The sequence below is a fragment of the Pezoporus wallicus genome, unplaced genomic scaffold (genome assembly GCF_028554395.1).
Source record: "Pezoporus wallicus isolate ANWC-B61680 ecotype Strahan unplaced genomic scaffold, APGP_CSIRO_Pwel_v1 contig_4161, whole genome shotgun sequence".
Lineage (NCBI taxonomy): Eukaryota > Metazoa > Chordata > Aves > Psittaciformes > Psittacidae > Pezoporus > Pezoporus wallicus.
In genome coordinates this window covers 2,161,541-2,175,596 of record NW_026639584.1, presented here as the reverse complement: position 1 = coordinate 2,175,596, position 14,056 = coordinate 2,161,541, and the positions used below count along the sequence as shown (strand labels likewise).

Here is a 14,056-nt window from a genome sequence, read left to right as displayed (position 1 = left end):
ATTCTTTTAGAACATATTTAACCACCACATTTCTGTGCTTTGCTATTTTGACTTTATATTAGCACTCTTCAGTATAGAAGTACCTATAACTTCAATACAAAGGCAAACAGAAGGTTACAGCGTCTTTGCTTAGCCTGCTCCTGTTGGAGTGGTTCTGTCCAGGTCCTAGTCTTTTATATAGCTATTCATCTAATAAAGTCTCACAGACCTCTGCTGTGGCTTGTCTGCTTTTCTTTTAGCCTTTAAAATGAAGAAATACCAGCTCTGTGAGCTTGTGATTCTTGAGTTCACCAGCTAGTTTGCTTCATTTCATCTAAATCTCCACCTTTCAATAGAAAACTTCAGAGATTTCAGCTGTCCTTCCTTCCTTCTCATATGCTGAATCAACTCATGGAGAATAAAGTAACCCAAAGAGTTACTTTAATGGGCAACGTTCCCCTAATGTGTTCATTACGTAGCAAAACTCAAGTCAGCAGAGCTTCCCTTTGCTTTGATTATTTTGCTATTTCCCAGATCACCTGCCAGTTGCTGCACTTGGGAATGGCTGGGCCATAGCTTAAGCTACCCTGTGCTGTTCACCATTACACATCACGGAACATGAAATCTCCTGCAAAGCTACAGGCTGCTGGCAAACCTTATCACATAAGGTCAGACAGTTCTTTATCCATCAGATCCCTAAAGCCACATAAGGAGAACTATTTTTTGGCATCCTTCCTGAATTCTTGTATGCACATTATCATTTATTATCTCTTTACATTATCAATTAAAATATGTTACTCCATTCACACTTTTTTTTTCCACCCCAGACTGGCCCTTGTCTTGGGTGCAGTCATCCTACCACAGAATCATGGAATCAATGAGGTTGCAAAAGACCTTTTAAGATCATGAAGTCCAACCTTTGCCCCAGGACTGCCAATGATCATCCTTCCTAAGGAGGAACCAGTAGCTACATCAAAAACAGGCAAAAGGAATTTAATACTAAAGAAGCAGAAGAAAATCTCAGACCACAGGCACCTCTGGCAGCTAGCAACGAGCTACATGCTGCCATGTATTAGGTACTTTATACTCTGTACAGGCCAAGAGCTACTCTCAAATAAAAGCTATAGTACTACCCAATTTTATACCCCCAGACCAAATTAAATAACTGTTCTGTCCTTTGGTTTGTGAGCATTTCATACTCATGAGTATGAAAGCCATACTTGCAGCTGTTAGGCAAGAGAACATGCTTAGCTCCTTTCTCCCATCAAATTACAAGCTAGCTCACCAGTAGCTTTATTCATAACACTGACATCTAAGTCATTGCAAAAGCACAGAATAGAGAATATTACAAGACAATAATAAAGCGAAGTACAGACACACCAAGTTAAACTGAAAATGGATCACTGTCTTCAGAGAATTCAGATGGGTGCACCTCCAAGCCAAATATTAAGCATCCATTTAGTCCACATCATCCCAAAGTTCCGCAGGAAAATTCACAGCTCCAGTCAGAGACCTGCTGAGCTCTCCCCTGTTCCTTCTGCAGAACATTTTCTATTGATTAAATTTAAATTGCCAAAGCAATGCCATTTACCCAAAATTTTACTCTCCAAGGAAGTCATATGCCATGAATTCTGAAATAAGATTAGGAACACAATAAATGAAGCTAAAAGACGCCCAGAAAACTGTGGGTAAGAGGAAAAAAATGTGGAATTAATATACAAAAGTGCAGACGCTAAAATCTTATACTAGAAGAGGAAAAATGAAAATACATAGCCAATTCTAATAAAGAAATTAGAACCAATTCATTGAATTAGGATACCTTTGGAAGCATCCCCTGTATCAGAGCATCTCTATAATCCAGACCTCAGATCAATCCTAACTCTTTTACCAAATTCATCCAAACTGAATAAAAGGATTTCTCCACCACGAAGTGGGAAGAGGGAGAAAGGGGAGCATTTATCCACCAGTTTCCTAGCTCCACTGTTTACTGAACTTCTATTTCTACTTCCCTGCCCATGGCAGGAGTTGGAACTACATGATCTTAAGGTCCTTTCAACCCAAACCATTCCATGACTCTACCATTCTCTCACTGTCAACCTGCTGTGTAGAGGAGCATGCACAGGCATCGAGAAGTATCCCACTGCCTTCCAGAACGCCTGAAACCCTGGGGAACGTGGCACAGGGTGCTGCTCTGCAGGCCCTAGCCAGGCTTCTGTTCCTGCCAGCTCTCCCTGTGTTGTGACCTCTTTAAGTGCAGAAACCTTTATCCTTTCCTTCACTCTCCCTGTGTCTGGAAAACAAAACATTCAAATCTGAGGCTACACTGGTCACGAACTTGAAAGGACCCAGGACTATTAAACATAAGGTTGAACAAACACATCTGTATTGGTTAAATAAAACCTTCACTCTTTGAACTACATTGATAAGACTGTCAAAATGGGGCAAGAAATAATAAAGCACTGAATTTCAGATACCTTCATTCAGAGGAAGCAGTAATTTACTGCACAGGGAATAAGCAGATTCATAAACTGAGAGACTAAATCCCTATGTATCATACTAGTAATTTATCTTAGCATAAATCACCACAACAGCAACTCTGTGTTTAATACAGTCTAACAATATTTAAAGGAAAGCAATAAACCATGGAATGAGATTTCGCTATTGTAAATTGGGCTAATATAGAGGTCAACAGTTCTCTGCATCAGTGATCACTAAGGAGATGCAAACAAATTCCCTTTCTCTCAGGTTGTATCAGAAGAACAACTGCTGCAAAACCAGTTCCCTGTCCACAGGCAGCAACATCATGAGAGGCCGGCCCTGTCCACTTCTGCAAAGATGCTGGCAAAGCAAAACCCAGTGTTACTGGGGAGAGACATGGAGCACACTTAAGGATAGATGAGAAACAGAAGGACACACAATGCCGGAGACAAAGCTGCAGCCACACATGGTGCTGCCAGCACCTGACCTTTCAGCTGTAGACTCTTCCCAGTGCAGGGACAAAACACAGCAGGACAGCCAGCAGCCAGGTCCCAGGGGAGCCAGCCGGGATCCAGGCTGCACATCAAACCTACCCCAGACACTGCTTCACCAAGACAGGAGAGAGTGGGGCTCAGTGTGGTGCAACAAGTGATCCCAGGATGTCACATCCACCCTATCACCGCACAGTGACCAAAAAACTGGACTGGAGACATCATTTCATCTGATTCCCATATGCTTCCAGGCTAAACCAGCCAAACCACAGCAAAAAAAAAAACCAGAAATACCATCAGGTCTCTGCCTCCTGTCCTGCAGCCATGGCAAATGTAAGAACACACCACACCTCTCACACAGCAACATTATCTGTCTGCAAAAGACATTAGGTATCAAAGTTAAAATACTTCTACATTTGAAGCAGTAACTAACCAAGCATATGCTAGATTATCCTGCAATGCTTAAAACAGAGCAACAGACAGGGAGACTTAGACTTGCTAAATCCTCTGTTTTTGTCATCATAAATTATGCTCCAGGATACAGGCTGTTATAAATTGTCATTACCAGCAGTGGGTTTTCAAGTTATAACCTTTAAATCTAGCAGAGAATGGGGAAGAAGAAATCTCACATACTTAACAAAGGTATACATCCCACAAACCATTTCAGAGTTGTGGAACTCTTCTAGCAGTTTTCTGAAGTATGTTTAACAATAACAAGGCTAAGAATAAAGGGGGAGCCAAAGGAAAACCGAGCAACAGTCCTTCAAGTTTTCTTTTCAAGACAAACAGCAGGCACAGTAGCAAAAAGCACCCTGTGAGTGAACAGATAAACATAATCCAGGCCAAGTTTGGAGCACAAATGCTATCTGAGGTAAGCAGCTCTGAAAGGTCCCAGGGTTGCACAAATGACACTCTCCATTTGGCTAACACAGGAGGACACATCTACATCAAGAGCACGAACAAACATTTCACTGCCTGGGACGAGAACACGACCCCACGGGCCACTCCAGGCTCTCACTGCAAACACGCGATCCGATACCTGTGACTGCCCTAAATAGCACTGTGGGATACAGCTCCCGAGCTGAAGGAATAGCAGGAAAGCTCTGCAAAGAAAACAGAGCTTTGAAGATTTGTGCTACCAGGGAGATTTAACAGCACTTCCATCTGGCCCTCACTTCTCATCAAGGCTCTATTTCACCTTAAGAGTACACGTGTAAGCCTTTCCCCCACTGCTCCCTCTTCAGGCACAAAAAAAGAGCCTAATCCAGTATCAATTGTGGTTTAAAGCAGAAACTGCTGCTATGCCCGGAATTGATGCTAAAAATCCACGTGGAATTAAGATGAGGGGACTTAAGGCCTGAAAAAGAGCATTTGTCACAGGAAAAATCACTCAAGTGACTTGCTGTGCGGACATCCTTTCTACTTCTGTGAATCCTATAGACTAGGAACACTCTGCGGACAAAAGTCTGCTCTTTATATGTGGTTGGACAGTACCTATGGCACAGGAAAGACAATTTTTATGTAAAAACCACAGAAAGAATGTCCATTTTGGTGGACAGGGCAGCATCTTAAGCATCTTTTTTTTAACACTGGCCACACACAGATCAGGAAGAGCAAAGGAAGTTAGAACAAAGTCAGAGATTAGAGGACTGGTATGAAAAACTATCGTATGCAAAGTGGTACAAAGACTGCAAAGATCAGAGAGCCACAAAACCAACAACAAAATTTTAACTTCACAGAAAGTGGCATGACACCAAAGCGTTAGTAATCATGAAATAATTACAAAGTAAATTACTTCAACAAATTGCCAAGTAAATATGCAAAGCTATCAATGCATGAAATCTGTACACTTACTGTAAATAAGATGTTAGAAATTACTGGCTTTTAATTAAATTTATTCTGTAAATTTAATAAAAATTCTGTTCTAACAAGGAACCCACCTCTGCAAACACAGCAGTTGGCTGGAATGCTTTAACACTGTTTAGCAGTTTAATCATAACAAATTCAATACCTTCGCCAAACCAAAGCACAATTGCTTTAAAGCAAACAGCACCATTTCCAACCTCAGTAAACCCAGGAGGAGTTAAAGATCACACAGCTCACTGTTAGACCACCCAGTGCTAAACAACATCCTATTTCAGGGAAATGTTTCTATAAAATCCATCAATACTAATATGAAGAAAGCAGCAAACAAGCCCTTCTACTTCATTTTTATGGCAACAGGAACTGATGTACCCAGGCTTGCATGAGGGCGAGGACACTCCAGCAGCTCATGGCTGGTGTGGGTCATGGGGGTTTCACTCAGGTTAATGCTCTCCCCATTGCATGGATTGGGTTTGGGATTATCATTTTGCTCTAGCGCTCTTCACCAACCACAGAATAACCTGGCTGCTCCCTAAAAAGTGTAACAGCACTCTGAAACAGGATCTAGGAAAGCTCTCTGTAATGGGATGTATTTTATTAAGGATTTTTCCACATGTGCCTACTCCAAAACTGAACACAGGGCTTGCTTTGCTTGAAGGAGGAGATCAAAAATCTAAGTGCTAAACGAAGATGTGAATCCAGGCGCAGAGGGCTCCGACATGATACAGTCCAGCCTCCTGTCCTGCACATGCCCAGCTGCAAGCATCCTGGTGACTGTGCCGGTGTGCTGGCCACATAACCTGAGCAGGCAAGGGGGGAGGAACAGCTTGCTCTTAAACATGATGCTTTTCATTTCCGTACCAGCGCTTGAGTTTTGAGTTCACACAATGCAGCCAGAAGGAGTTCAACGGTATTTGATATCTGCATCTGGACACATCATTATTCCTATGCCAGACTATAAATTCATTTTCCAATCATGGCAAGAACATGACTGCGCTTTGTGTTCAAATGCTTTATAGGAAAACGTATATCCCAAAACCCAGTGAAAACAGGGTGGTTAAAATACAACACCCAAATATTTAGGCTGTTGAGTAAGTTCAAACACAGGCAGTACATTAAGCACAGAATTCAGAGGCAGTTGGTGATTCCTAGAGGCATATCTAGGTACATCAAAGCCGAATTGCTTGCTGTTTACTCATTGCAATTCCCGTGCTATGTAGTGTTGGCTGTATAATTTATCTTGAAGCTGTTTGCTCTTTAACAGTTCAAATGAATTAGGATTGATTCATCAAGAGTAGGAAGAGCCCACAGCTAGACTGCATGCACTGAGAGCTGCTGGCTCCATATGGCACATCTACCCCAAGTCTCACAGTGTTTGGTGGCTTCAAAGTTTCAGGAGCTATGGATTCACATGAGATTGTTGGCTTTCAGTTTAAGAAAGAATCTAGGAGGGTTTTTTGGAGGTTTTTTTACACGGAAAAAGCTGAAAATTGAACTAAATCATGAAAAAATAAAAGGAATGAGAAATAAAGGAAAAACACGTTTTATTTTCAGTGTCTGACAGGCCAATTTTATGTCAGTTCAACGAAATGGCAGTGTTTCACTTTTAAAAAAGAGTGCTTATACACAAAGTGCTAGGAAATTCTGCAGCTGTTTTTCCTATCATCCTCCTTGAGATTCAGAATTCAGCTCCCTGCTAAGTTTGCCTCTGAAGAGCTTTGAAATCCGACAGCACTTCCATCACGAGCTCTCTCCTCTTAAGCTTTCCGTGTATTGTAACCGTAGGTGTTACAGAGGCAGCGGCTCTGCTGATCAGCAGTGAAGCTGCAAGCACTGAGCCCCAGAGGCCAGGTTTCATTTCAAGAGAAGCCCAGTGTTAGCCTGGTTACTGAGCAACTATTGGTAGCCAGTAATTCAAAGAGGGGTTTTGGATGTTTTGCATATGCACCAAACAGCAATTTTGTTCTAAGTACTTGGAGATGTGTTGAAACGGTTTCCAGGCACACTGGGAAAGGTAACACAGGAAACAGCTGAATTCCGGGCTACCAATGCCACGCTAAGAGCAATGTGCCGGAACTGCTCCCGGAACTGGTTTGTGTTTAAGGCAGGAGCTGTGAACTCCTTGAAAGCTGCTGGGGACTGAAGCGTCAGGAGAGCCTTGTGACACGAACCCTGGACCTCTCTTGGCTGCCCTGTTTTGTGACACCCGTGTCAAGTGCATTTCTCTCAGCTCTGCTGCAGGCTGCCCATGTCCATCACACAGACATCACCATGTGTGCCGGCACAATGGGCACCTCCCGGCACCACGCAGACACATGCATAGGTACAAAGCCCAGCTTCTTCCTACCTAAGTGATGGGCACACACAGGGATATTGCTTTCTCACACAATGACATCACAGAGCACAATGACATCACTGCAAAAAAACCCTGCCAATTAGAACACTTGTTCAAACTAGGTTCTAATATAAATATTACTATAAAAACACAAGTAAAAAAGTAAATATTCAGCATTTAACATTAAACGGCTATCCACAAAAGAAGAAAATTTTCCATTATTGTCAGCAGCCAGCTTGATTAAAGGAATTAAATCCTTAGAAGAGAATTTCTAATGATTTTCAATAATTAAAAGTGTGTTTTGAAGTCCAGAAGTCAGCTGTGTTTTAATGGAAGAGAGACTTTAAAAACTATAATTTATGATCTTAAATGGAAGCTACTACATGAAAAAAATAACTCTGTCACAACACAAACAGTAATACTGATGCTGAAAACATTACATAGCTCTAAAGCTAAAAACGGTTTTTTAAAGGCTGTGTGGCACAAACAAGGCCCAAGAGGCACTGTCAGAAATGGAAACAGAGTGCAGAAATGCCCAGCTCCAAGTGGTTGGGTTTGGGGTTTTACTTCCTTTTCAATACCAGTCATTTTAATCTCCATTTAGAAATTCAATAGACAGCCATGCAAAGAAAACAAACCATCCTTGCACAAATGCCAGCAGTTCCTGACACAGACGGGGGAAGCACACTCAACCAAGAGGATGTACTTAAGGGCAAGGGAAGAACCCTTCTGACCATCACCAAGAGTCTCTGATACAGACACAGAGAAGTGAAACGCAGACATTTTTTACTGTGCATTTAAGCCCTCCCGGTCTTTCCAAGCTAAGTAGTGTTTAATATTTTCTCCGGACTGCCAAGTAACTCGTGTCAGAAAACCACATGCACTTCGACATAATAAGCAGCCTCTGCTCAAGATCTCTGCTCCGAGAAAGAATTATGCACCTCACCCACGGGCAGGGTGGTCTGTCACATTAGTGCTGAAGTCTTTTTGGCAGGGCAGAGAGCATGGATGAGTGCCTGGTACACAGATAAAAATTAAAATAAGAGACAGAAAGAATTCTGCAGCACTTCCAGCACTTCACAGCCCAAAGCAAAACACATTAAAATGCCCCTCCCCGAAAAAATCCCTCTCATCTTTTGTGTCTGCAAACCTTCGCTCACCCCGCTGAGTATCACAGAAAAGAAACATCTTTACCAAGCTACATCAACCTGAGTGCGTGCTGAACTCAAGATACAATTTGTGCCTGTAAAGACAATATATAAAGCTTTAAAAAAATAATCCAGCTGTGGAATATATCACAAACTGCTGCATTGTGAAATCCTGGCTCTGTCGTCTCACCCTAGGAGAAGCCCTCTTGTTGGGAAGCTGCCAGACCCATTAGGTCTTTCCTTGTGTTGGCTTGGCCATACAGATGGCCCATGCAGGGTGTCCCGGCTGCTCTCCCTGCTGTATCCACACCACAGGGCTCTGATGGGCAGATGCAGGAGCAGCTGCCCTCAGAAGGTCAGGGCTCTCAACCACACACTGACAAACCGCAGCACCCTGCCTGCCTCAGGAGCACTGCGAGAGTCAAACATGTCCCACATGTCCCCCTCTGAATGTGTGCTACCATACAGCATTATCACAGTCTACTCCAACAGAGGCTCCACGTGAGCAATGCGTCTTCACTTAGAGGCAGTATGAAACAGGGATAGGCTTCCTCTGCTTGCCAAACATGGAGGTGTTCAGATTAGATTCAGTTCCAGAAATTTACTTTATCTCTGAAATAAATGGTTACTAGATGCTACTTAACTACTTCTAAAAAAGAAAAATCTTGCTTTCTTAAAGATAAAATTAATACATAATCTATTAATCATAAGCAATAACATGATTCAGGATAGAATCATGGAATCAAGTGGGTAGGAAAAAGACCTTTAAGATCACCCAGCCCAATCATGCCCCAACAGCCCTGCCAAGGCCACCACTAACCCACAGCACCGAGGCCTCGTCTCCACGCTGTGTGAACACTTGCAGGGACGGTGACTGCAGCCCTGCCCTGGGCAGCCTGTTCCAATGCCTGAGCACCCTCTGGGGCAGGAATTGTTCCTCAGCTCCATCTAAACCTGCCCTGGGGCAGCTTGAGGCCGTTTCCTCTTGTCCCATCCCTTGTTCCTTGGGAGCAGAGCCCACCCCCTCCTGGCTCCATCCTCCTGTCAGGCACTTGTAGGCAGCGATCAGGTCCCCCCTGAGCCTTCTCTTCTCCACACTGAACCCCCAGGTCCCTCAGCCCTTCCCCATCACACTTGTGCTCCAGGCCCTGCACCAGCTTTGTAGGGGAGTAGGCTACAGCTGGGCCCCACAGACTGCTTCTGGAATCGCTGTTTACAGGCCCTCACTAACAAGCTGCGTAACTTGGATTTAAGATTGTTTCAACACTTAAACAGAGGTTTCAACTGAATTGTGCTTGTGCATTCATCTGTATCCCACCACAGAAACTGGGTACACTCATCTAGTTATCTGCAGCACATGACTACGGCATCTATGCTGATGCCCCACACAGGCACAAGACAGCAGATATAGTCCACGGGAGAAAGCTGGGTAAGAGAAAACTAAGAGATGGCTGGGTAACCAGGGCTGCCCAAATTAAACAGCCATTGCACACACAGCACCAGAACAGCAGAGGGTTTGTGTGAAGAGATCACACCACCTAGCCTAAATTCTGTGGATTGAGAAAGGAAAAATAGCAAGGGGAAAGAAAAGGAGAGATTAATCGCACAGGGGGAGGGAGGGAGGGAGGGAGCACTCCCAAACACTACTGCTTTGCAAATTGCAGCTACACCAGCTCTGCCAAACACACTTTCTCCATCATCTTGTGGTGCCTGACCTCTTGCAATTTTACCTTGCTCTGAACACCCCTGTTTCTAGTTTCCTGCCATGGGCTTAAGATGAACGCAATAATCCACAGTATTAGCTAAAAGAGGAGAAAATTTGTCACAGAAACTAGATCTTTTTACCCTGTTATGCTTCCAGGCAACCAAATGAGAAACTTCCACTCATTTACATCTCTTAACTCAGACTCATCACTTCTTTCTTGTGTTTTTCAGTCAAAAGCATATAAAATTACACATTCTAATGCATCATTCACAAGTGGTATTTGGAGGAAGGAGAAGCAGGCAACTGCTCTATGGGACAAATAGCTCTCCACACCATTTGGCTAACAGAGCAAAGAACCCCAAAGAAAGCCTATGCAGCAAGGCTGAAGAGAATCAGGCAGGAGAGAACTTCAACCTGATGTGGAAGAAAACCTCATTGTTCAGCCAGCTGTCCAACATACATACCATTTGACTGGAGCTCATCAGAAAGTTCCATATAAAGCAAGCTTTTGTTAAAGAAAAATCTACTGGGTTGATTTAAGAACACCTTGGTTTAAACCACCAAGTTCAGAGTGTGTTTCTGGAGCCCCAGGCAGAGTCCCCAAAGCACTGGAAACCTGCTCAAGTGACCCTGGGGATGCTGCAGCTCTCAGTTGCTCCTGAAAGTGATGCTCACTGACCTGTCAGGACCTGGGAGCTCTCAGCTCATCGGGCATTTTTAAGAAGGTATTTTTTTACCAATCTTGGAACATACTTTTAAAGTACATTTGGTGCAGGATCCCCAAAACTGTGATAAACAGAAAGTTTGCAGGGTATCCTGTAACTTCTGATAATGCTTATGGATAGCCTGGAGTAAGGGCTCCCCGCAGGAGACAATTTTAGATGATGTAGGAATAGGAGAGGAGAGCACTCACCACTTCTGAACAAGAGGAGCACAATCAGAATATATCAATCTGAAAAGGGCTGCAATGCACATGTAACAGAAAATACAGAAACCTTACTTTCCAGAGTAAGAAAGAGATTGCCACTGCAACCATTTGCTGTAAAATTATGATCTGGGATTCATAGTGAAGGAGGAAGAAGAGTTAAACTGGTTTCTTTCTATGAGAAAATAAGTTTAGGCATTTGCATGCATAACATTTTTATGGCTGCTAACACATGGGAAATCCACTTGAATGTAGAGACACATTGGAAAACCTGCAGTCATCACTCAAGCATTTGTCTATATGCAGCTGAAACTTCTTCATACTGGTAACAACATACATTTTTATCCATCACACGCTACCAAAGGAGAAGACAAACAGGAAAAACATGCTATTACCCTTTAGTTCCCATTATTTTTGTCATGTACCCTGACATGGACACCTTTCTATTTTGTTGTCTTTATTCCTCTACATTCCAAAGTAGAAAATACACGTCGGCAAGCATCACTGGTTGCTCACTGGCACTTTTACAAGTAGTAGAAACACACATAACATTTTAATTAATCACATTCTTAAGAAATTAAAGCTAGGAGCACATTCTACTCTATTTTTCTACCCTATTTCCCAGAAACATCCAGCATTTCCTAAAATATCTTCCAATATTACAGCAGTTAATTTTTTGCAGCCTTCTGGCCCTTACTGATCAAATAACGAAGTTGTGCTTTCCATTCTAAAATACGTTCCCACACAATTAGTCCATTCTTATATAAATCTATGTTTTATATACATATATGCAATGAAGCTAGTTAGATATATATTATTAGTATTATATACAGATATTCTTATACAACTATAATAGGATTGGGAGAAAGTAAATAACCTGTCTCATGGCTCTGTTAAACAGGTAAGAATAAGCATGGCCTGGAGATATCCAGGATTTGTAAAGTCCCAATGAGCACTGAAATTTCCTCAAATACTCCAGGAAATAAGCAGTCCAAGACAGTTATCCACACTACTTCAACAGGAAAAGAAATAATTTCACAGTAAAATTTCCTTCAGATATATTTCCTACTCATTCTGGTCAAACCACAATATCAAGGAGTCAGAAGAGAAATACATAAAAGCATTGTTATACTTTTATCAGCATTTCTACCAGGAGCAGCTCTGTGCCATGCCAGTATTGTCATTCATACAAAGACAGAGCTGCTATTCAGTTACATTCTTGGGTATTCTACATTTAACCTTTCTTTTTGACAGGGAGCCTCTGATCCGGCCAAATGCTGTTCCAATAAGCAGCAAGCTCCAAATCCAACAACCAGGTGCTTTTTCCAGCTGCTGTTTGACTGCTGTAAACACAAGCAGCTTACAGCTGGTGCTGTGTTGATTGTCCTTTGGGCATCTCTTCCCAGTGATCCTAGAGTCTCTAGTAGACTCTGAGGAGCACTATAGCTGCTCTCACTCCTGCTGCAATACACTTTGGCCACTCTGCTGTATTGAGGCCTCTGTTCAAAGACTACTACTAATATTTCATTTTCCTATTCTTGTATTTCTGCATGAGAGCTCTACGAAAAACGTGTGACCACATGAACCTTCCCCATGCCACAGAATCCCTTCTACTGTCTATTTTTACAAACATTGATGCATTGAAGCATGTTAGTTCTCTGTATTGTGCAACAGTATCAATGCATTTTAGCTTTCTCCAAGTATACGAACACAAAGGGTTAGATTATTACAGTCTAACCAGAACACATGAATAAAGCACAAGAGATTTTTGAGTCATTTCTCAACATATTTTGCAGAATCTAATTTTAGAAAAGGAAAAAAATACAATCCTTCTCCTAGCATGTGAATATTGGTCTTCAAGTCTATTCCATCTATTTTTTATACTTTTATGAAAACCTCTTCAGATTTAGTTTATGTGATTTCTAAAAATGGGGCAATTGTAACTTTCTGCAATAGAAACAATAATAAAATGATTCTGCAGAGAGATGAATTATTTACTCTGCATAAAGTTCCTCCGCAGAGGCTGAGAATATTGTGTTCCTGGTTCACCAGAGGAAATGACAATAAAACAGCTGAAATAATCTGAACTCAGTTATGAGAACAGTTTGCTGAAGCCCCTGTGAAGAACATGAAGTTTAAATAAATCAGAAGCGAGGAAGCCTCTTTTTTAAAATATGGTTTCTGAAATAACAATAGCTTTTATCCAAATTCCAGGCTAGGGACATAAGTAGGAATAAAATAAAGTTGTCTGAAGTTGGCCTCTGGCTGTGGCAGCGTCGGCTCAGGACTGCTGAGAACCCTCAGTACTCATTTATGTCAACAGGCATTAGCAGTTCTTAAAGCAGGATTATGTGCTTTCACTTCTGGCCTCTTTACCATTCAGACATCAAATGCAGGGTGTTATAGACTGGATGTTTGATACACCTTCAGAAATAACACGCTCATCTATGTGAAGAAACAGGAGAGCTCTGATATTCAACACTACAGCGCTTGGGTCTTGAAGAAAAAAATCCCTCTGATGTAGAAATTCTGGGCTGTGCACTGTTGTGCCTGCCCCAGTTCTGACAGTTCTGATCTGAAACAGTAGGTGAACAATCTCAGCAACAGAAGGAACAACTGAAAATGCTCCCTTGGGAGAAAAGAAAGTGGAAGTATGATGGGGTGGGGGTTCCCATCCTTAACTGCAGTTGTCTCCCAGATTCTGATGCTGTAAATGCTGGTGTGGACTCCTACTTTTAAACTATGCATCTCAGGCATCACAGAGACCCTGCCTAGATCACCACTAGCACGTTTCTTGGCATAATGGAGATCAAAGTGCTTTATAACATCTGCTTATGCTCTCTGTGCTCCAGTGATTTAAAGATGGCAGTCTCAAACACTCTCTATAACGCATTGTTTGACACTACTTTAGAGTCTATGTAGGTAAGAAAAACCCTTAAAAAAATTCCCCAAAATCTTGGCTGGAGAGTCTCTAACAGCAAAAAAAAAAAACAAAAACAAACCAATCAACCCTTGGCTGAAGATCCAAGGGAAGCAATGGATTTTAAACATGCAGGGGAAAACGAATCTCTTTTTATTATGGAAAATACAACTCCAGAGTTGACTAAAGAGTGTGAAATCAAATGCCACTCA

The 14,056-nt window shown here is 42.2% G+C and overlaps 1 protein-coding gene across 3 annotated transcripts in view; it reads right to left on the bottom strand.

Annotated features, from left to right (window-relative positions):
• Nucleotides 1-14,056, bottom strand: part of SLIT3 (slit guidance ligand 3) — a 518,859-nt gene that overhangs the window by 363,977 nt on the left and 140,826 nt on the right. The window lies entirely within an intron of this gene.